Source organism: Delphinapterus leucas, chromosome 20 (genome assembly GCF_059928025.1).
Source record: "Delphinapterus leucas isolate spDelLeu-1000000601 "Yukka" chromosome 20, BTC_Dleu_Yukka2, whole genome shotgun sequence".
Lineage (NCBI taxonomy): Eukaryota > Metazoa > Chordata > Mammalia > Artiodactyla > Monodontidae > Delphinapterus > Delphinapterus leucas.
This window is the reverse complement of record NC_143148.1, coordinates 16,901,586-16,924,287: the sequence shown is the minus strand read 5'-3', so window position 1 is coordinate 16,924,287 and position 22,702 is coordinate 16,901,586. Positions and strand designations below refer to the sequence as shown.

General features: G+C 42.7%; 1 long non-coding RNA gene and 1 pseudogene across 3 annotated transcripts in view; both read left to right on the top strand.

Annotated features, from left to right (window-relative positions):
- The first annotated feature begins 970 nt into the window (after positions 1-970).
- Positions 971-22,702, top strand: part of LOC111180913 (uncharacterized) — a 28,401-nt gene continuing 6,669 nt past the window's right edge. The window contains exons 1-3 of one of the 3 annotated variants that reach the window (XR_016390944.1): positions 971-1,146; positions 2,788-2,827; positions 4,880-5,006. This is a non-coding gene — a long non-coding RNA (uncharacterized LOC111180913). The remainder of the gene's footprint in view (positions 1,147-2,787; positions 2,828-4,879; positions 5,007-22,702) is intronic. The other 2 variants (XR_016390943.1, XR_016390942.1) reach the window with 2 other exon arrangements.
- Positions 5,799-10,093, top strand: LOC149744616 (uncharacterized; annotated as a pseudogene).

Sequence of the window (22,702 nt, the reverse complement as noted above, 5' to 3'; positions counted from 1 at the left end):
GAAAACAAAACCTTTGTCTCCTAATCAGATGCTTGGAGATGGTCTTAGGACATTAGTGCAATTTTCCCAGGTTGCCGCCTCCTGAATGAAGCAATTTTTCCTTTTCCAGCAACCCTTGTCTCTCCAGTATCCACCTTTCCAACAGTGAGCAGCTGAATTTGGGTAGGATACCAGCCTCCTCCAGTTACGCTCCTGGGTTGAACACAGTCACTGACTACATAGACAGGGATGTTTACTGTGGGAACGGCAGCAGAGTTCCATACTTGACCACCTGCTCAGTCACCCAACATCCCTCCCCCATTTTCCCCAGTATGACCCTGTCTAGACTTTTTCTCTCTTGTCACTGCCCAAATATACTGTAGCCCATAAAATCGACTTCAGCCCACATGTATTTGAAGAGAAATAAGATAATATTTATTAGCTTCCAGATAATAAGTGGATTCACTGCGTATGGAAATGACAAGCTTTCGTGTGTCTTTTGATTTTGTAGCTTTGTGAAGCATAATACAATGTCTATTTCTTTTTTTTTCTTTTTTCTTTTTTTATTATTATTATTTTTTACATCTTTATTGGAGTATAATTGCTTTACAATGGTGTGTTAGTTTCTGCTTTATAACAAAGTGAATCAGTTATACATATACATTTGTTCCCATATCTCTTCCTTCTTGCGTCTCCCTCCCTCCCACCCTCCGTATCCCACCCCTCCAGGCGGTCACAAAGCACCGAGCTGATCTCCCTGTGCTATGCGGCTTACAATGTCTCTATTTCTGTGATCGGTTGCAGAGTACACACCACGGAAATCTTCGTGCGCCCCTTTGAAAGGAGCGAGAGCGAGACCCCATCTCTTTACGGAAACTTCGGGTCACCACTTCGGAGAACCTCTTGCTGGGCATCTTGGCCTTTGGCGAGAGGTCTGCAAACGGCGCCCCTAGCTAGCGTCCGCGTCTGGGTGAAAACTACATTACCCAGATGTCTCTGCGCTGCGCGTCTGCGGCGCTGGGCCAATGAAGGCCGAGGAGAAGGACGCTCTCATACTTTGCGAAACCTGTCAAGGAGGGACTTCCGGCGCTCTCCCGGCGGCGGTCATTTTGGTGACCCTGGGTCGGTCGGCTTGATCCGGTTATGCAGCTCTTGGTCCGGCCCGAGGTAAAGTGAGCGGGAAGGGGCGAGAGAAGACGGTGTCTGCAGCTCATAGAGGCGGGTCTGTGGCTCGGAGAGGGCGCCGCCTGGTGTGACTCCGCCCGGGGGGCTGGGGTAGGGGTTTGGCTGAGCCCGCGGCGCCCGGGCTTGGTCGCCCGGCTCTCCCGGCTTCGCTCCGCTACAGGCTCCCTGGCGGCTGTGCTGAGGGACCCAGCAGAGGTTGATGCTCTGTGCCGCAGGCCTTCACCTGCCCAGACCCCCACCTCCGAACCCTAAAGCTTCGAATGAGGGGCGCTTGCTCAGGTCACTTTAGGTTGTCCCCTTTAAGACAGTGGAGCGTTCCTGGGTGGAGTCCCCATTTCTGACACCCAGTGTAATGAGTAGAGGACTGTTACATGCAGAGGGACCAACATGTGCAGAGCCATGGAGGTGCGATAGAGGAGCATTCGGGAAACCTGGGGCGAGTCTCCTTATGGAAACATTGTGAGCGCATGAGCGCTATGTGGAATGGTAGTTGCCCGAGCAGCTGGGCCTGCATTCTGAATACGCTGGGAGCCACGGAGAGTTGTGAGCAGATAGACTAGATTTGAGCTAGAATTCTAAAAGTTTCCTAAAGGATGCTGAGAGATCAAACTGCGTGCGGGGTAGAGGGTAGGGGTGGGCAGTTAAGGATGGTGGATATGGGGTGACCTTGTGGAGGCTACTGCAAACAGACCAGAATTACCATGGAGGCTGGACCGGAGAGGTGGCTGTAGAGTGGGGAGAAGTGATCCAATTATGAGACTTTTTTTTTTTTTAATAATTTATTTTGGCTGCTCAGGGTCTTAGTTACGGCATGTGGGATCTTTGTTGTAGCATGTGGGCTCTTAGTCGTGGCATGAGAACTCTTAGTTGCGGCATGTTTGCAGGATCTAGTTCCCCGACCAGGGATTGAACCCAGGCCCCCTGCATTGGGAGTGCGGAGTCTTAACCACTGGGCCACCAGGGAAGTCTCTATGAGAAGATTTTAAAGGATAGGAAAACTAGCATCCACTCAGCCCTCTTTCCCCATTTTTAACTAGGAGTTTATGAAACAACCACTCATTTCAACACCGAGAGATCAGTATTCTAAATGTGTAGGTATAGGTAGGCATTTCAATTCAACACTGAAATGTATGAATTTAACAAGTTTATGCAAACACTTAATATTTGGTTCACACCTTAATATACCATAAATCAGTATATTAAGACACTAAAAAGTCTTAAATATTACATTTTCTCAAATACTCAAAAGGTAAATATAACACACATCTAAAATTTCAAAATCCATTAAGTCATTTGCACTGAAAACATTGACAAAAGCCTCAATTCTGTGGATGGTAGTTATAGCTCATATTTAACACTTGACATACACTAAGGCATATTATACCAATATTAGCCCTATGAGGTTGGTACCATTTTTATGCCCATTTTAGAGATAAAAACACTGAGGCACAGGAAGATTGAGTCCTAGTTTAAGGTTACACAGCTGGCAAGAGGCAGCACCAAGGACTGAAGCCCAGAAGTTAAAGTCAGGTCATCTTGCTTCAGGGTAGGCATAGGAGGTTGGATCAGCCCTTGAGACCCTACCATGGATGCCCTTCACTCATAGTCTCACTCTTCCTACAGGTTTCCATGGCTTCAGAAACACTTAATGAGCAATGCATAGGTAAGTAAAGATTGGCTCAGGCCCTCACTCTCCCCATCTCCCACTCATGGTCTCCAGGATGTGTCCTGGGACCCCCTGCCTGCCGCTCTACTGTTGTCATTGGTTCTGAGGCCTCTCCTCAGACTCAAGACCCTGAATCCAGGCCAGGGGTTATATGGAGGGGTCCCTGGTTTCTGGCCACTAATAGTCTGTCCTGTAGAAGGTATTAAATGTATGGGAATCACCCTGTGCAAATGCTTAGAGGTGAGACTGAGTGGCAACCGCAGTTCTCCATTACGTCTTATGGGATCAGAGAGCCAGGGTGCAGGAGTCAGGCCTGAAATGGCAGGCTGAGGAACTGTGCCTCTATGCTGGGGACACTGGGAGCCATGTAAGTTTTGGAGTAGAAGAGGGTCTGAATCAGGTCTAAACAGACTTTCTCTGATCGCAGAGTAGAGAGCAGACAGTAGGAGTGAGGGAGGCTTCTGCAGTACTCTAGATGAGTGTGGTGACCGCTGGACCAGGTTGGTGGCTGGATCAGGGTAGTGGCTGTGGATGGGGGTTTGTGGATTTGTTTTTAAAGCAGGTCCAACAAAACTTTCTGACTGGAGAGGGCAGTTGTCTAAGTTTTGGCCTTTGCAGCTGGAAGGAAGGAGATGCCACTAACTGGAATGGGGAAATCACTTGTAGGCGTAATTTTCAAGAGGGAATATTAGGAGTTAGATTTTGGCCATGTTGAGTCTGAGAAGCAGAGACCCCCCCCCCCCCCCCCCCCGCCCAAGTGGAGGCATTGAGTGGAAAGCTGGACACAGGTCTGGATTTCAGGGGAAGAAATCAGGTTGGAGACACCACAAGCTGGTGGCCTGTGTGTGGACTGGGGTGGAGCTGTGAGTCATTTAGTAGGTGGAGTCTTCAGATCATGGTGACAGTGTTGTTAGGGGACAAGGAAGAGGAGGGCCAGATTGGAGGACTGGGCCTCTCTCTTGAGCACCTGAATGGGGCTGGTACACATCACAAAGGCAGATGAGGGAGAGTAGTGGCCGTGCGGGAGGAGGTAGGTGTGGGGGAGAGGTGGGTCTGGTAGGGCACCAAGGCTTCCAAGGGGGAGTGCACATGATGTGGGTGTGGGAGCATAGCAGTAATGGAGGTGAGATGGCAGTGAGGCCGAGGCCTACTCCCCCCTCTAAAAGCACGCTAGAGTTTTGTGACCTTTGGTGAGGCCTGCAGGGTTTCACTTAGGCTGGCAGATAAGCTCAGGGGCAAATGGGTCAGCTGGGAGAGTAGCTAGGCCTGGGCTGGGGGATGGGAAGTTCTGGGTTTTGAATGAGGCTTGACTGGAAAGAGGAAGGCTGAGACTGGTGAAGGGACAGCATGCGTAACAGCAGTAAAGAGAATTTAAAAAGTATGTGGCACCTGCATGTGGCTCTAGGTGGCTGAAGCTGAAGCAAGGAAAGGGCATGGTGGAGAGGCCTTTAAAGCAGGGCTGGGGCTTCCCCTGCCAGCGTGGGCCATCGGGGCTCTGGGGCAGGGTGGATCGTAACTGCGTTTGGCAAGCACTCTCCAGATGCCTTGTGCAGAGTGGCACGTGGGGAGGCCAGGGAGATGCCTTTGGTGTGGGCTGAGGTGGAGGAGGTGGCAGTGTTGGTGGGGGGTTGGAAATGTGGGGGAGGTGTTGTCAGTGGAGTGGTGTGCTCAGTGGGGAGAGTGAGAACTGAAGGTCCCAGGGACTTGCTCCCAGCAGCTTAAAGGAAGAATACTGAGCCCATGGTTGGTGTGTCTGGGAGGCATGATCTGGGAACCCTTGCGGAACTTGCTGGCAAGAGTGGAGGTGGAGACTTTCATGCCATACCCAGTGCTTGGATGGCATTTATTTGCCCACATGCCTATCGTGGATGTGGGATGGCACATTGATCAGTAGGAAAGAGAATGCTGGCACCAGTGGCATCTGGGCCTCGTATATCCTGAGTTTTGGAGCTGGAGAGGAGTGGGGGCAGGGAGTGGATGTCTGGGGGACTAACTGAGGGTCCTGGTGAGAGAGGCTGCTCAGGGACGTTGCCTTCCCCATCATGGTAGGGCACTGTAACCTTTGAGGATGTGGCTGTGGACTTGTCTCAGGAGGAGTGGGAGCTTCTTGATGGGACTCAGAGACTCCTGTACCATGATGTGATGTTGGAGAATTTTGCACTTGTAGCCTCACTGGGTAAGTCCCTCACACTCAGCCAAGTGTCTTTGACTGGGTTCTTTCCTTCCTTGTTTCTCCAGGGGCCACTCTTTCCTTCACACAGCCAGGCTGTGGACATTGCTCCCTTCCTGTGTTTTCTTTCATAGGTGCTGTGGGTGCCAGGCTTGGCTGAGTGTACTTTCCCATCCTCTCCCAAGCAACCCTTCAGCATCCCTGAAGCCTTTCAGGGAAGGATATGGGAGTAGGAAGTCTGCAATGAAACCAGTGGATCCCAAAGACTTGGTCACCCTGGCAGGGTGACTGTCCAGATATATTGCAACTCTCTGCCCCAGGTCTGTCCCCTTCCCTCCAGCTGGCATTTCCTCATGCCTGACTGTGCCAGGAATTGCAGGCACCAACATGGTCACTACTTGTGGGGACCACTGGGCTGTTCCTATAAGATACTCCTCCAGGTTTCTTTTTGTAACATTAGTTTTTTTCCCTGTGTTCATGGGGTGGGTTGCTCTGCACCAGTGTTGTCTACTCACCTGCCTTGTCTTTCACTTAGGACTTGTGTCTTCCAGGGTCCATGTAGTTGCCCAACTGGAGTTGCAGGGAGAGATGTGGGTGCCTGACAGGGCAGGCCTGACTCCAGCCATAGCAAGAGGGCCCTGGAGGGGGACTGGCCTTGGGAGGTGGGACCTGAGGGATGGCTTCATGTCAGGGCTGGGTTCACATCCCACCAGGAACCTCTCTGGTGCCCATTGTTGTTTTCATGCCAAGGTCAGGGGCCATAATTTACTTCTATCTTTTAATCTCCATTCTTGACAATTTGCCCCTTTATCATTTCTAATCTGACTTCTGGCCAGGGCTAATCCATGCCTGTCTGGCCTTCAGGTCTCCCCTGTTCCTCTCCACGGCTCCCTCAGAAGGGCTCTCCAACATTGAGCTACACATAATGTATTGGTGAGATGTAGACATATTCTAAGCAGTACATGAACACCAGCTACTTGGTTGCAGTTGATTTCCCCTTTTGTTCAGTGTTCATGTCACTAGCAGACAAGCCCCTGCTGAAAGCCATTTGCAGAGAAGTGAGTTGGGAGACCCAGTCTCTTCTTCCTGTACTGCATCCCACCTGTTTCCTTGCCCATAGTAGACCTCCCCATTGTATGATCTTGCCAGGCTCAGAACTGCACAGCAGACCCTTTCTTACCTCACTTCAGCCCCTTTGTCCTTCCAACAGTCCTATGTACTAATTCCTGGGTTTGTAAGAAGTACATTTGTGATAGGGCTGCCCCCTCCCACCAGAGGCTGCATGCTTTCAGATTGTTGGTTTTGAATGAAGGATGAGGAGGCACTTTCTCAAGGCGTGTTACAACTCAGGACTCCCAAGGCAGGTCCAACCACCCAGAAGGCCTACCCTTGTGGGATGTGTGGCCCAGTCTTGAAAGACATTTTGTACCTGTCTCAGCAGCAGGGAATATACCCCAGGTAGAAACTGCACATGTGTGCAGCATGTGTGAAACAACTCTGGTTCAGTGTAAGCATTCACCAGCAACAGAAGCAGCACAGTGGAGAGAAACACTTAAGAAGGGTTGAGGACTGGCTTTTGTTTGTTAAGAATTGCAGAGTCCACATGTCAGAGAATCCCTTTATGTGTGGGGATTGTAGGAAGGACCTCCTGCCCAGCTTGGGCCTTCTCCAGCACCAGACCACTCACAGCAAGGGGAATTCACCTAGAAGCACTGAATGCAGGGAGACTTTTCGCAATGGAGAAGGGCATTATAGGTGAATGTGGGAAAGCCTTTAGCCACAAAAATAAGTTCGTTGAACACCAAAGAGTTAACACTGGAGAAAGACCTTATCAGTGCGTTGAATGTGGAAATTTCTTCAGGCATAACTCTAGACTTATGGTACAGCAGAGAGTTCACATGGGTGTAAGGCCTTATGGGCACAGTGAATGTGGGAAAGGCTACAGCAGAAGTTCACACCTTGTTTGGCATAAGAAAGTTCACACTGGAAAAAGGCCTTATGAATGCAGCAAATGTGGGAAAGCCTATAGCAGCAAACACTTGTTCAACACCAGAGAGTCTACACTGGAGAAAGGCCTTATGAGTGCAGCAAATATGGGGAACTGTTTAGCCATAACTCCAGGCTTATTGTACACCAGAGAGTTCACAGTGGAGCAAGGCCTTATGAATGCAGCAAATGTGGGAAAGCCTTCAGCTATACACACAGACTTGTTCAACATCAGAAAATTCACAGTGGAGAAAGATCTCATGAGTGTAGTGAATGTGGTAAAGCCTTTAGCCAGGAATACAGACTTGTCCAGCACCAGAAAATCCACACTAGAGAAAGACCTTATGCATGTAGTGAATGTGTGAAACGCTTTAGGCGAAGCTCTGGCCTTATTGAACATCAGAGAATTCACACTGGGGCAAGACTTTATAAGTGTAGTGAATGTGGAAAATTCTTTAGCCACAAAATCACACTTGTTTGGCACCAAAGAATCCACACTGGAGAAAGGCCTTGTAAGTGCACTGAATGTAGGAAATCCTTTAGCCAAAGTTCTGGCCTTATTGTACACCAGAGAGTTCACACTGGTGAAAAGCCATACGAGTGCATAAAATGGGAATTGTTTTAGCCAAAGATCCAGCCTCATTTTACACCAGAGAGTTAACACTGGCAAAAAGCCTTATGAGTGCAACGAATGTGGGCAACCCTTCTGCCTTAAACCCACACTTGTTCAACACCAGAGACTACACACTGGAGAATGGCCTTATGAATGCAGTGAATGTGGGACATTCTTTAGCCACAAGTCCAGCCTCATTAAACATCAGAGAAGTCACATTGTAAAAAAAACCTTAAGCTAGTGGCCTTTCCTCATTTGTTACCAGAAAGTTCAAACTGGAGAAAGGCCTCTGCAGTGCAGGGTGTTTGCTTGGTCAACGGGAATGACACCAGGGAGAAGTTCTGACAGTAGTCTTTATAAAGTAGCCATCAACCAAAAGTTGTATCTCACACATCTGAACATCCACAGTGGGGAGATTTCCTATGAGTGCCAGTTATGTGGGAAGCTCTCAGGACCTGTATTGCAGTTTGACCTGCTCAGGGCCCTTGCCTGAGTTAAATCACTGCCAGTACCTGTGGCAGAAGCCATCTCACCTCTGCCTTCTGGCTAATGTGCATCAGGTTACCCAGTGTGCCCAGGGAAGGCAGACCTCTGTACTCCCCCCTTCTCTGGAGGAAATCATGAGTGGTCTAAGGTCATTGGAGGCATAATTACATTCACACACTGGGTGTGATTAGAGTTGGGGGGAGCGAGCTAAAGAGGATGTACCCCATCTGAAGTGCTTCCAGAAATATTCTGCTCACTAAAGCTGTGAGGGATGAGCATGTATAGATTCTCAGGACTTCTAGATTTACATTTTCTTCTATGGACAAGGTCACCGGCAGAGCAAATAATCTTAAAGCTTTCTGGATTCCTGGGGCTACTTGGGCTGTTTACCTGAAAGCCACTGTTAGACAGGCAAGAAAATGGAGACTGAGAGAAGAGGGATATTGTAGTCCAAGAATGTGACTTTTGTGACTCACAGTCTTTATTGCTTGCTATTCTTTCCTTCCATTGAAGTAGGGGTGTCCCACCAGAGGGCTGAGAATAGTTATGGTCAAGTCAATATGTTTGTCAAATATTCCAGTTCTTCAAGAGAAGCAGGAGATTCAGATTTTTTGAAACTGTGTACATTTAAAGTGTAAAATGTGATGTTTTGTCATGTATGGGCATTATACATATATGATTTAATGATACTTAACAAATGATATTTAACAAATTTAACAAATTCATCACCCTCCAAGTTACCTTATCCTCCTTTATAATCCCTCCTGTCCTCCCGCCCTAGCTCCCCATTCTCATGTCTTTCACTAAAAACTTCCAATTCTAGAATTTTGTATAAATGGAATAACAAGATGTTTACTCTTCTTTGCCTTTTTTTCCTCCACGTATCATAATTATTTTCAGCTTTCTCCATGTTGCATGTATGGGTACTTTATTTGCTTCATTAGAGAGTAGTATTTACTTGATGGATATATCACAATTTGTTTTTCTATTAATCTTTTAATGGACATTTGGATTGATACTAGTTTGGAGTTACTGCAAATAAAGCTGCTATGGACATTCATGTACTAGGCTTTCTCTTGGGTTTGTCAACTTAAAGAAAAACACAACATAAGAGTTGTGAGTTTAAGTTTTATTCAGGGTCTTACTGAGGACTGTAGCCCAGGAGACAGCTCTGAGGAACTGCTCCAAAAACGTAGGGGAGGAGCCAGTATATATATGAATTTTTTGGCTAGGAAATACATGTAGTCAAGCATACATCTTGGTAAAAGATTACTGCTAATCACAAAGAACAGATATCTCAAGTTAATGATTTTAGTGCTTTTCTATGTATGACAAGATGCAAGAATCTGGGGTCACTAAAGTTCTTCCTGAGATATGCATCTAATTATCTAGGGGACCATTTATCCAAAGCACAGAGTGACTCATCCTGTTTTTTCATCCTGAATTCCCCTCAAGGTACACTGCTGGTGGTGACTGCAGTGGGTTGTGGCTTAACCCCTGTGTAACTGGATGATGAGTGATGCTCTTTGTTCTTTTTTTTGTTCATGTTCCAATACTTAGGAGTAAAAGGCTTGAATGTCTCATTTGTGCCCAGAGCATTTTAATTTATGCAGTGACTGAGTGCTAACACAGAGATGTTAATACCATTGAAAGATTTTATTACATTTCCCAAGGGAAAGGACACATAGGGCTACATGGAGATCACCACTGTTTGTCAGGAGGCAGAAAAGAGTGAGGGGAAGGCAGAGGCCACAGCCTTTATTGGGGTTTTCGTGGGAGGAGCAAGGCAGAGTAAACAGCTTAGGATTGGCTAGTTTGAATAATGACAGCAGGTTTTGGACTAGAGAACTGGTCTCAGATTGTCTGGTACCTGGCCTTGTGTTGATTTAGGGCAGGGGAAATATTGGCTTTGTGACTTGGTGGTTGGGGCTATAGATTTGGATCGGTTGGTTTGTACATTAGAGACGTACTTCTGGCTAAACCCTTTGCTGTCTCAAGAATGGGATAGTCCTGGGAGGGGTGGTCTTTCCAGCAAGCTTTTTAAGATGTCAAAACATCAAAAAATATGGAAAATAAAGAACACGATAAATACACTGAGTCAAAGAGTAAGTGAATGTATATCTTTTTATAAACTGACAAACTGTTCCAAGGTGGTTATACCATTTTACATTCCCACCCGCAGTGTATGAGAGTTTTATTTGCTCTATATTCTTACCAGCACTTGGTGTGGTCAGTGTTTTTGATTGTAACCATTTTCCTTAGGTGTGTAGTGGTATTTCTCTGTGACTTTATTTTGTATTTCCCTAATGGCCAGTGTTTAGAATTTTTACATGTGCTTACTACCATCCCTCTGTTTTCTTTGGTTAAGTGTTTGTTCAGATCTTTTGCCTATTAAAATCTTTTTCTGATATATTACTGATTTTTCAGATTTCTTAAATTCTAGATTCAAGTCCTTAATTAAGTATGAGATTTGCCAGTACAGTTTCCTAGCCTGTGGCTTGGCTTTTCATTCTCTTAACAGTCTTTCCTATGGCAGAAAATTGTAATGTTGATAAAATAAAGTCCAATATATTGTTTTTTTCGTTTTATTGAACATGTGTTTGGATTGTATGTAAAAAGTCTTTGTCTAACCCATGGTAAGAAGATTCTCTCTTATGCTCCCTAATGGAGGTTTTCAGTTTTAGGTTTATAATCCATTTTGAGTCAATTATAATGCACTGTGTAAGGTTTGGAGTCAGAGTTCTTTAAAAAAAAAATGATATTCAGTTGCTTCACAACATTTGTTGAAAGAACTATCTTTTCTCCACTAAATTGCCTTTACACATTTCTCAAAAATCAGTTGCTTTTATATGTGCTACTCTTTTTCTGTACTTTTTTCATCTATATTTTTGCAAATATCTTAGTCTTAATATAATTTTATAATATGTCTTGAAATCATGTAATGCAGTCCTTCAACTTTGTACTTCTTTTTCAAGTTTCTTCTTGCTATTCTGAATCCTTTGCATTTCCATATGAGTTTTATTTATTTATTTTTATTATTATTTTTTTGCGGTACGCGGGCCTCTCACTGTTGTGGCCTCTCCCGTTGTGGAGCACAGGCTCTGGATGCACAGGCTCAGCAGCCATGGCTCACGGGCCCAGGCACTCCACAGCATGTGGGATCTTCCCGGACCGGGGCGTGAACCCGCGTCCCCTGCATTGGCAGGCGGACTTTCAACCACTGCGCCACCAGGGAAGCCCTGAGTTTTATTTTATTTTTTATTTTAATTTTTCTGTTTGTTTATTTTGTATTAGGGGAAGGGGATATTGTTTGTTTATTTTCTGGATAAGGTAAAAGAACTGTTAAGGTTGAGGTCTTTGTACAAGGGATCTGGCAGGATGGGAGGGTGCAGGTCAGTCCATGTGCCAGGAAATCCAGAGAATCTGTCGTAGCTCAGACTTGGGCCTTTTTCAAAAATAGGCAGAGAGAGGAGTTAAGCTTTGAGCATAGCAAAACTAGCTGGCACCTCAGTTGTCACCACAGAAGTTTCCTTGACTTGGGCAAAAGGAGTCCCTTTCTTTTCCTAGTCCAGGAAATTCCACTAAACCGTTGAGAATTGTGTATGTGTGTGGAGGCTGACATCTTACTTGATATTTTCCTCTGGGAGTAGAGATTTTGTTCCTGAGAGTTTCTGAATTCTGGATGGATCAAGTAGGGAGAAAAAGATAAATGATTCAATTCTGCTTACCTAGGTACAATTTACAAATTGCTGTAAACCTTTTTTTTTTTTTTTGCGGTACGCGGGCCTCTCACTGTTGTGGCCTCTCCTGTTGCAGAGCACAGGCTCCGGACGCGCAGGCTCAGCGGTCATGGCTCATGGGCCCAGCTGCTCCGCGGCATGTGGGATCCCCCTGGACTGGGGCATGAACCCGTGTCCCCTGCATCGGCAGGCAGACTCTCAACCACTGTGCCACCAGGGAAGCCCTCCTCAATCATTTTTAATTAATTTGAGTCCTCTTCCTTTTTTCCTTGTTAAGTCTGCGTAAAAGTTTGTCAGTTTTATCTTTCAAAAAAATCGACTCTTGGTTTCATTGATTCTCCATTGTTTCTGTATTTTACGTATTCACTCTGTTCTTTGTCTCCTTCCTTTTGCTAACTTCGGGTTTAGTTTGTTCTTTTTATAGTTCTTAGAGTTGAAAAGTTAGATTGTTTATTTGAGATCTTTTTTCTGATGCAGGCATTACTCACTATAAAGTTCCCTCTTAGCACTGCTTTTGCTGCATCCCTTAGTTTTGGTATGTTGTGTTTTTATTTTCCTCTATTTCAAGGTATTTTTTCAAATTTCCCTTTTGTTTTCATCTTTGGTTATTTTAGATTATATGTTTAACTTCCACATGTTTTTGAACTTTTCAGTTTTCTGTTATTGATTTCTAGTCGATACCTTTGTGTTTAGAAAAGGTACTTGGTGTGATTTCAATCTTTTTGAATTTGTTGAAACTTGTTTTATGACCTAACATATTATCTATCCTGGAGAACATTCCGTGTACACTTGTGTATACACATTCCATGTGTATAGTTCAAGTCCAATGTTTTGTTACTGATTTTCTCTCTGGATTTTCTATTCACTGTTGAAAGTAGGGTTGAAGTCCCCTTGTATTATTGTATTGTTGTCTATTACTCTCTTCAGTCTGTTACTATTTGCCTAATGTATTTAGGTTCTCCAATGTTGGGTGCATATATATTTACAGTTATTATATCCGCTTAATGAATGAACTGAACTGTTTACTATTACATAATTAACTTCTTTGCTGTTAAACTTTTTGAATTAAGGTCTGTTTTGCCTGATACAAGCGTAGTTGCCTGTGCTGTCTTTTAGTTTTCATCTGCATGGAATATCCTTTTCCATGTCTTCACTTTGAGCCTGTGTGTGTCCCTGGAGATGAAGTGAATCTCCTCTCTGCAGCACCTAGTTGGATCTTGATTTTTTTTTTATCCACTCAGCCATTCTGTGCCTCTTGATTACAGAATTTAATACATTTATATTTAAGTAATTATTGATAGGGACTTGGAATTGCCATCTTGCTTGCAATTGTTTTCTGGCTGTATTGTAGTCCCTTTGTTTCTTTTTTCCGAGTCTCTGTTGCCATCCTTTGTGAATTTATGATTTTCTATAGTGGTATACTTTGAGTCCCTTTATCTTGTGTTTATCTAAGTCTTTTTTTTGTTACCTTGAGTGTTATGTGAAATATCTTATTGCTGTAACAGTCTGTTTTAAGCCAATGACAACTTAACTTTGATCGCATAAAAAAACTCTACCCTTTTACTCCACCCAACCATCATTATGCTTTTGATGTCACAATTTGTATCTTTTAATATTGTGTATCCATTACCAAATTTTTGTAGCTATAGCTATTTTTAATGCTTTTGTCATGTAACCTTTATACTACAGTTAAGTGTTTAACACACCACCATGATACAATATTATAATGTGACTCTTAACTATATACTTACCTTTACCAGTGTGTAATACTATTTTCATATGTTTTCCTGTTTCTACTTAGCAACTTTTTCTTTCAGCTTGAAGAACTCATTTCAGCAGTTCTTGTAAGGCGGTTCTAGTGGTCATGAACTCCCTCAGCTTTTCTTTTTTTGGGAAAGTCTATCTTACCTTCATTTCTGCAGGACAGTTTTGCTGGGTAAAGTATTCTTGGTTGACAGTTTTTTTCTTTCAGCACTTTGAATATATCATCTCATTATCTCCTGGGCTGAAAAATTCTGCTTAGATATCACTGATAGACTTATGGGGGTTCCTTTTTTTTTTTAAGTGTTATATCCTTTTAAAAATATCTATCTATCTATCTATCTATCTATCTATCTATCTATCTATCTATCTATCTATATTTGGCTGCACCAGGTCCTAGCTGAGGCACACGGAATCCTTGCTGCTGTGTGCGGGGTCTTCTTTGCAGCATGTGGGATCCTAAGTTGTGGCGTGTGGGATCTTTTACTGGTGGCGTGTGGGATCTTTTACTGGTGGCATGTGGGATCTTCAGTTGTGGTATGAGAACTCTTAGTTGCGGCATGTGGGATCTAGTTCCCCGACCAGGGGTAGAATCCAGGCCCCCTGCATTGGGAGTGTGGAGTCCCAGCCACTGGACCACCAGGGAAGTCCCTGGGGGTTCCTTAATATGAAAGAAAATTTTTTTCTCTTCATGCTTTGAAAATTCTCACTTAGTCTTTGATTTTACACAATTTTATGGTATTTTGGAGATGACTGTTTTAGAGTGAAATGTTTTGGTTTACCTATTAGCTTCATGAACTTGGATGTCAGTATCTCTCCCCAGGTTTGGGAAGCTCTCAAGACATTTTTTTTTTTTTTTTTTGCGGTATGCAGGCCTCTCACTGTTGTGGCCTCTCCCGTTGCGGAGCACAGGCTCCAGATGCACAGGCTCAGCGGCCATGGCTTACGGGCTCAGCCGCCCCGCGGCATGTGGGATCTTCCCGGACCGGGGCACGAACCCGTGTCCCCTGCATCGGCAGGCAGACTCTCAACCACTGCGCCACCAGGGAAACCCCTAGACATTATTTCTTTTAAAGAGTCTTTCTTTCTCTCTCTCTTCTTCTGGTATTCCAATGATGCATAGATTGCTTCTCTTAATGGTGTCCCATACGTTCTGTAGTTCTCAATCTTCTTCTTCATCCTTTTTTATTTTTTTTCTCTTTCTCCTTCTGATAGGATAATTTAAAATAATCTGCCTTTGAGCTCACCAGTTCTTTCTTCTTCTTATGCTATTTTGATGTTAAAGCTCTCTATTGAATTCTTCAGTTCAATCATTGTATTATTCAGCTCCAAAACTGTTTGGTCTTTTTATTTAAAGCTCTCTATCTTTGTTGAACTTCTCATTTTGTTCTTGTATTGTTTTCCTGATTTTGTTAAACTGTTTAGCTGTTCTCTTATAGCTCTCTGAGCATCTTTAAATCAACTATTTTGAATTGTCAGGCAATTCATGTAGCGCCTTTTTTGTGTGAGTCAGTTATAGGATGTTTACTGTGTTCCTTTGGTGGTATCATGTTTCCCTGATTCTTCACAATCTCTGTAGCTTTGCATGGGTGTCTGTCCATTCGAAGAAGAAGTCACTTCTTCCAGACTTTATGGACTGACTTTGGAAAGGACAGAACTTCACCTGCAGGTGGAGGCATGCTGGAACATGTTGAGACCCTGGTTCTAGTGCTGCAAGGCATGAAGTGTGAATATGTGTGTTGTCTCTGGGTCTGGGTGGGAGTGGTGACTCTGGCTTAGGCTGCTGGGGTACAAGGCATCAGCAACTTCATGGTCATTGGTGAGTGATGTAGGGGGTTCAGAGGCTGCAAGGATTTCTGGGGTCCTCAGCAGCACCGCCAGGTCCAGTGGCTAGGGAACAAGGCATGGAGCAGTGGTAGCCAGAGCTGGTGGTGTGTATATGCTCACCTGTGGGGGCCAGCTGCAGGTGCATGTAAAGTGTCAGGGGCCAGTTCCAGACACATGCGTAGCAGTGGGGGCCAGGGTAAACTGTAAAGGCCAGGGTCAACTGTGAGTGCACTGGCAGTGTGCACAACCAGGGCTGTTGTGTCTTGCCATGGGTGCATGTAGTAGAGGCCTGGGGTTAAGAGTTAGGCTGGGGGTATGCAGGCATACAGCTAGAGGGGCTAGCTGAAGGTGAACCCAGTAGTGCAGGTCAGTGACATGAGATAGGGTCAAATCTGAGGCCACAAGGAGCTGTGGAGGCCCTGGCTGTTGACATGCACTACTGTGGCTGCAGGATCTCCCCAGCCATGTGCCACAGCACTGTAGGCCAGTAATGGGGGTTTGGGCCAGGCAGTGCATGTACATAGCTTCAGGAGGCTAGTGTAAGTAAGCCCAGTGGTGTAGGCCTGTAACAGGAGATAGGGCCTAATTCAGGCCTACAAGCAACTGTGGGGGCCTTGGCTGTTGGCATGGGTAGCTGCAGGATCTTGCTACAGGTGTGCACAAAGCAATGGAGGCTATTGACAGGTTTCCGGCAGGCAGTGTGTAAGTGCACAGAAGGAAAGGCTAGCCCTGCACATGTGCATGGCAGTAAAATTCATTTTTACTTACCTGATTGGACCCCTTCATTAGCCTATAATTTTTCGTAAGACAAACTTCAGAATTCTTGGTTTGTCCCAAGTGCTTATCCAGAACCATCTGTCGATTTTCTTTCCAGTTTCATATCTTGCTGTCCTACCCATGTCTCTATTATTCTCAAAACATCAGATTTCTACCATTACCCTGAGGCTGCACAAGACTTCCATGAGATTCTTCCAGTTGGTTGTCCTAATGTCAGAAGCACCTGAACTATGCTTAGAAAATCCATCAGACTTTCATAGTGAGAGGCTTCTTTCAGATCTCCAAACAAAAAATTTTCCTCTACCACACTATTTCAGAATTTCGTGAATTTCTTCATTGAAGAACCTAGCATAGTTAATTAGAGTAATCTTTATATAATTAATTATATGCATAATGTTAGCGTGTACATCTGTTATACGATTTATGAGTTCTGGGACATTATTTCTCCATCCACTGTTCATTGAATCACAGATTCCTAGGGAGAATCTGAAACTCCTAAATATTAACAGATGATGGAAAGAATGATTGAATGCCCTTTAGAGAACAGAGTCATACAGTTACAGTTTCACTGTCCAGGAAGCAAAGCAAAACTGAGAGACATGGGTATCACTGACAATGACTATAAAAGGGCCAAATGTGGGCTTCCCTGGTGGTGCAGTGGTTGGGAGTCTGCCTGCCGATGCAGGGGACACGGGTTTGTGCCCCAGTTCGGGAAGATCCCACATGCCGCGGAGCGGCTGGGCCCGTGAGCCATGGCCGCTGAGCCTGCATGTCCGGAGCCTGTGCTCCACAACGGGAGAGGCCACCGCAGTGAGAGGCTTGTGTACCGCAAAAAAAAAAAAAGGGCCAAATGTTGAGAAACATGAAGCAACAAACAAGATATGTTCACCACTCACTGGCCTAAAATAACAATAGAGTCCTCTAAACAGTCAAAATGAAAGAGGGTGAGGAAAAGGAAGCAACACCTCACTAGGTATAACATGATGTGTGTGGCTCTGGTTTCATGGTTAGGACTGGGGGAAGGGCTGTTTTTTTGTGACTGGATTGGACTCATGGCTTCAACCTATGTAGGACGAAGACCATGGTGACACTACCCCAGACGATGGGACCCAAACACATAGTCAATTGTAGAGACTATAACTGTAAGTAGAGAGCTTAGAAATCTGTCTGGAAAGAGTAAGGAACATACCCATAATTTATTATTACACTTAAGCTTTGGCTGTTCAATGTACTACTTTCATAGGAACAAAGGTATTAGCAAGAGATTAAAGATCCAGCAAACAGAGGAAGCCAATGCACTTTTGGGAGCCAGTCTGAGCGCCATCCTCCCTGACTTACTGGGGAAAAGCTTAATACCCTGGGAGCCACTCATGAGGCTGGTCGTGCTGAGGGGCACCCCTGTGCCCACTCTGTGAAAATACAAGTTGTCATCCTGTGTCATCCCGGAAATATTTTGATCCAAATGCTGCCACTCTCTGAGGCTACCTTGCCTTGTGTTCATGTCACATATATTCTTTCCACATTCCTTCTTCTGCCTCTTAAAGTATTGACTTAGGTCTTTTTTTTTTTTTCTTTCAGTACGCGGGCCTCTCCCCATTGTGGCTTCTCCCGTTGCGGAGCACAGGCTCCGGACGCACAGGCTCAGCGGCCATGGCTCATGGGCCCAGCCGCTCCGCGGCATGTGGGATCCTCCCGGACCGGGGCATGAACCCATGTCCCCTGCATCGGCAGGCGGGCTCCCAACCACTGCGCCACCAGGGAAGCCCCTCACTTAGGTCTTTTTTAATACTGCATTTTATCAAAAAATTTTTGATACACTGTTTTTTAAGAATGAAGTGGTTCTCAACAGGTGACTGTGTTGCCCCAAGGAGACATTATCAGTGTCTGTTGAAATATTTATTTACTTACTTAAAATTTAAAAGCATATTGTGGTAAGACTATTTAACATGAGATACACCTTAACAAATTTTTAACTCTTAACAAATTTTTAACTGTATAATACAGTATTGTTGGCTGTAGGTACAATGATGTATATAGTAGATCTCAAGAATTCATTCATCTTAATGAACTGAAACTTTATGCTCATTGATTAGTAACTCTTCATTTCCCCCTCCCCCCAGTCTCTGGCAACCATGGTTACACTCTTTGATTGTATGAATTTGACTATTTTAGATACCTCATACAATAGTGGAGTCATATAGCTTGTTTTTCTGTGATTGGCTTATTTCACTTAGCATAATATTCTCAAGGTTCATCCATGTTGGCACATACTGCAGAATTTGTTTATTTTCTGAGGCTGAATAATATTCTGTATTTTATATATAAAAGAAATATTTATATACTTACATATACATTTATATATTTAATGTAGTATTATCCAGCCTAAAAAATGTGATAGGCTAAATATCTAATATATGTTATATATCATATAGTAATATATATTATAAAATTATATTGCATATATGTATATTTTCTTTATCCATTCATCTGTCAATAGGTTGTTTTCACATATTGAATATTGTGAATAATGCTATAATGAACATGGGAGTGAAGATACCTCAATACCCTGATTTTGACCCTTTGGGATAAATACCCAGAAGCAGGATTGCTGGATTGTATGGTAGTTCTATTTTTACTTTTTTGAGGAACCTCCACATTGTTTTCCATAGCTGCTCCAACACTTTGAATTCCCGCCAACAGTGTACAAGGGTTTCAATTTCTCCACATCCTCACCAGCTCACCAGCACTTCTTGTCTTGTGGTTTTTTGATAATAGTCATCCTGTCATTTGTGAGGTGATATCTCCTTGTCGTTTTTATTTCCCTGATGATTAGTTATGTTGAGTACCTTTTCATATATACCTGTTGGCCATTTGTATGTCGTCTTTGGAGAAATATCTATTCAAGTCTTTAGCTAATTTTTAAATCAAGTTATTAATTTTTTAAAACTGTTGCTCTGTATATATTTTGGATATTAACCTCTTATCAGATATATGATTTGCAAATATTTTCTCCTATTCTGGAGGTTGCCTTTTCATTCTATTGATTGTTTCCTTTGCTGTACAGAACTTTAGTTTGAAGTAGTCCCACTTGACTATTTTTGCTTTTGTCACCCGTGCTTTTGGTGTCATATCAATGAAATCATTGTCTAGACTAATGTTGTGAATCTATCCCCCTTTTTCTTTAGGAGTTTTACAGTTTAAGGTCTTATGTTTAGGGGTTTGTGTTTGTTTCTACAGTAGATCTCCAGAACTTACTTATCTTGTATATCTGAAACTCTGTACCCTTTGACCAACATCACCCCATTTCTAAGCCCCTGGAATCCACCATTCTGTTCTCTGCATTGGGCTATTTTATCTTTTTTCCCCAGGTTTATTGAGGTATAATTGATAAAAATTTTGTATATTTAAGGTGTACAACGTGATGTTTTGATATATGTATACATGTGAAATGTCTACAGAATCAAGCTAATATTTCCCTCATCTCACATAGTTACCATTTTAGTGTGTGTGGTGAGAACACTTAAGCTTTACTCTTAGCAACTTTCAAGTACACAATATTATTAACTATAGTCACCATGGTGTACATTAGATCTCTAGCAGTTATTCATACTGCATAACTGAAACTGTACCTTTGACCATTATGTCTTCATTACCCCCAGACTCCAGCACCTGGCAACCACAATTCTACCCCCTTCTTTTATAAGTTTGACTTTTTAAGATTCAACATATACAGTATTTATCTTTCTCATTCTGGCTTATTTCACTTAACTAAATGTCCTCCTGTTTCATCCATGTTGTAGCAAATGGAAGGATTTCCTTAGTCCTTAAGGCTGAATAATATTCCATTATATACAGGTTATATATTGGAACTGATTTTTTATATTGTGTGAAACTTCCTCTTTCTGCATGTTTTCCCAACACCATTTATTGAAGAGTCTGTCCTTTTGCCATTTTGTGTTCTTGGCACCACTGGCAAAGATCAGTTGCCTGTAAATGCATACATTTATTTCTGGGCTCTCTATTCTGTTCCTTTAATCTATGTGTCTTTTAATTCCAGAACTATACTTTTTTGTTTGTTTGTTTGTTTTTTGCGGTACTCGGGCCTCTCACTGTTGTGGCCTCTCCCGTTGCGGAGCACAGGCTCTGGCTCACGGGCCCAGCCGCTCCGCGGCATGCGGGATCTTCCTGGACCGGGGCACAAACCCGTGTCCCCTGCATTGGCAGGCAGACTCTCAACCATTGCGCCACCAGGGAAGCCCTATACTCTTTTTATTAGTATAGCTTTGTAGTGTATTTTGAAATCAAGAAGTATGATGCCATCAGCTTTGTTCTTGTACAAGATTGTTTTGGCTATTCAGGGTCTTTATGATTCTATATTAATTTTAAAATTGTTTCTTCTATTTCTATAAAAAATGCTATTGGAATTTTGATAGGGATTGCATTAAATCTAGGCATTTTAATAATATTAATTCTTCCAATCCATGAACACAGGATAAATTTCCATTTGTTTGTGTCTTCAATCTTTCACTTAGTTTTTACTTTCACTCTATAGTTTTCAGTGCACAGATCTTTCACCTCCTTGGTTAAATTTATTCTAGGTATTTTTTGGTTTTGATGCTATTGTAAATAGGATTTTCTTTTTCAGAATGTTCATTGGTGTACAGAAATTGAACTAATTTTTGTATATTAATTTTGTATCCTGCAACTTTACTGAATTTGTTTATTAGTTCTAACAGTTTTTTGGTGGAGTCTTTAGGATTTCTATATATCATGTCAACTGCAGAGACAGCTTTTCTTCTTTTCCAATTTGAATGCCTTTTATTTCTTTTTGTTGCCTAATTGCTCTGGCAAGGACTTCCACTACTTTGTTGACTAGAAGTGGTGATAGTTGACTAGAAGTGGTGATAGTGAACACCCTTGTCTTGTTCCTAATCTTAGAGGAAAAACTTTCAGCTTTTCTAACTGAGTAGGTTGTTAATGGTGGACTTGTCATATAGGGCCTTTACTATGTTGAAGTAAGTTCCTTCTATACCTAATTTGTTTAATCTTTATCACGAAAGAATGTTAAATTTCATCAAATGCTTTTTCTGCATCTATTCAGATCATATGCTTTTTATCACTCATTTTAATGTGGTATATCACATTTATTAATTTGCATAGGTTGAACATCATTGCACCCTAGGGACTGCCAGGGAAATCCTGTAGTTTTCTTGTAGTAGCCTTATTTGGCTTTGGTATCAGTTTAAAACACTGGCCTCATACAATGCATTTGGAAGTGTTTCTCCTCTTTTAATTTTTTGGGAGAGGCTGAGAAGGATTGGCATTAATTCTTTAAATGTTTGGTAGAATTCACTAGTGAAGCCATCTGGTCCTGGGATTTTGATTACTGATTCAATCTCCTTACTCATTGGTCTGTTCAGATTTACTATGTCTCCATGATTTAGTCATGGTACATTGTATGTTTCCCCAAATTTGTCCATTTCTTGTAGCTTATCCATAATAGTTGGCATACAGTTGTTCATAGTAGTCTCCTTTGATCCTTTTCATTTCGTTGGCATCAGTTGTAACGTCTCCTCTTTCATGTACAATTTTCTTTCCTTGAGTCTTCTCTCCTATGTTCATGGTTAGTCTAGCTTAAGATTTGTCAATTTTGTTTATCCTTTCAAAAAGTCAACTCTTAGTTTTGTTGTTTTTCTAGTTTCTATTTAATATATTTCTTCTCTAATAATTATTTCCTTCCTTCTGCTAACTTTGGCCTGTGTTCGTTTTTTTTTGAGTTCCTTGAGGTATGAAGTTAGACTTTTGAGATCTTTTTTCTTAATGTAGGCATTTATTGGTATAAACATCCCTCTTAGAACTGCTTTTGCTGCATAAGACTTGGTATGTTACATTTCCATTTTCATTTGTTTCAAGGTACTTTAAAATTGCCTTTTTGATTTCTTCTTTGACTTGAGTGATTTTTCTCAAGAGTATATTGTTTAAATTCTCCATTTTTCATTTTCTTTCTGTTACCAATTTCTAGTTTCATACAATTGTGGTCAGAAAAGATACTTGATATGATTTTAATCTTATTAAATTTCTTAAGACTTGTATTTTGGCCTAACTTGTATTTTGATCTGTCCTGGAGAATGTTCTGTATGTATTTAAGAAGACTGTGTATTCTACTGGTTGGATGGAATGTTCTGTATATGTCTCTTAGGTTCAACTGGACTGATAGTTCAAATCTGCTGTTTCCTAATTGATTTTCTCTCTGAATGATCTGTCCATAATTGTGAGGTATTGAAGTCCCCCAACTATTATTGTATGGCTGTCTATTTCTCCCTTCAGACCTGTGAAAGACTGCATATATTTTTAGGAGCTCTGATGTTGGCTATATATAAATTTAAAAATTTTATATTTTTCTTGATAGACTGACCCCTTCATCATTATGCAGTGACAATCTTTGTCTCTCCGACAGTTTCTGACTTAAAGCCTATTTTGTCTTATATAAGTGTAGCTACCTTCTTACCATT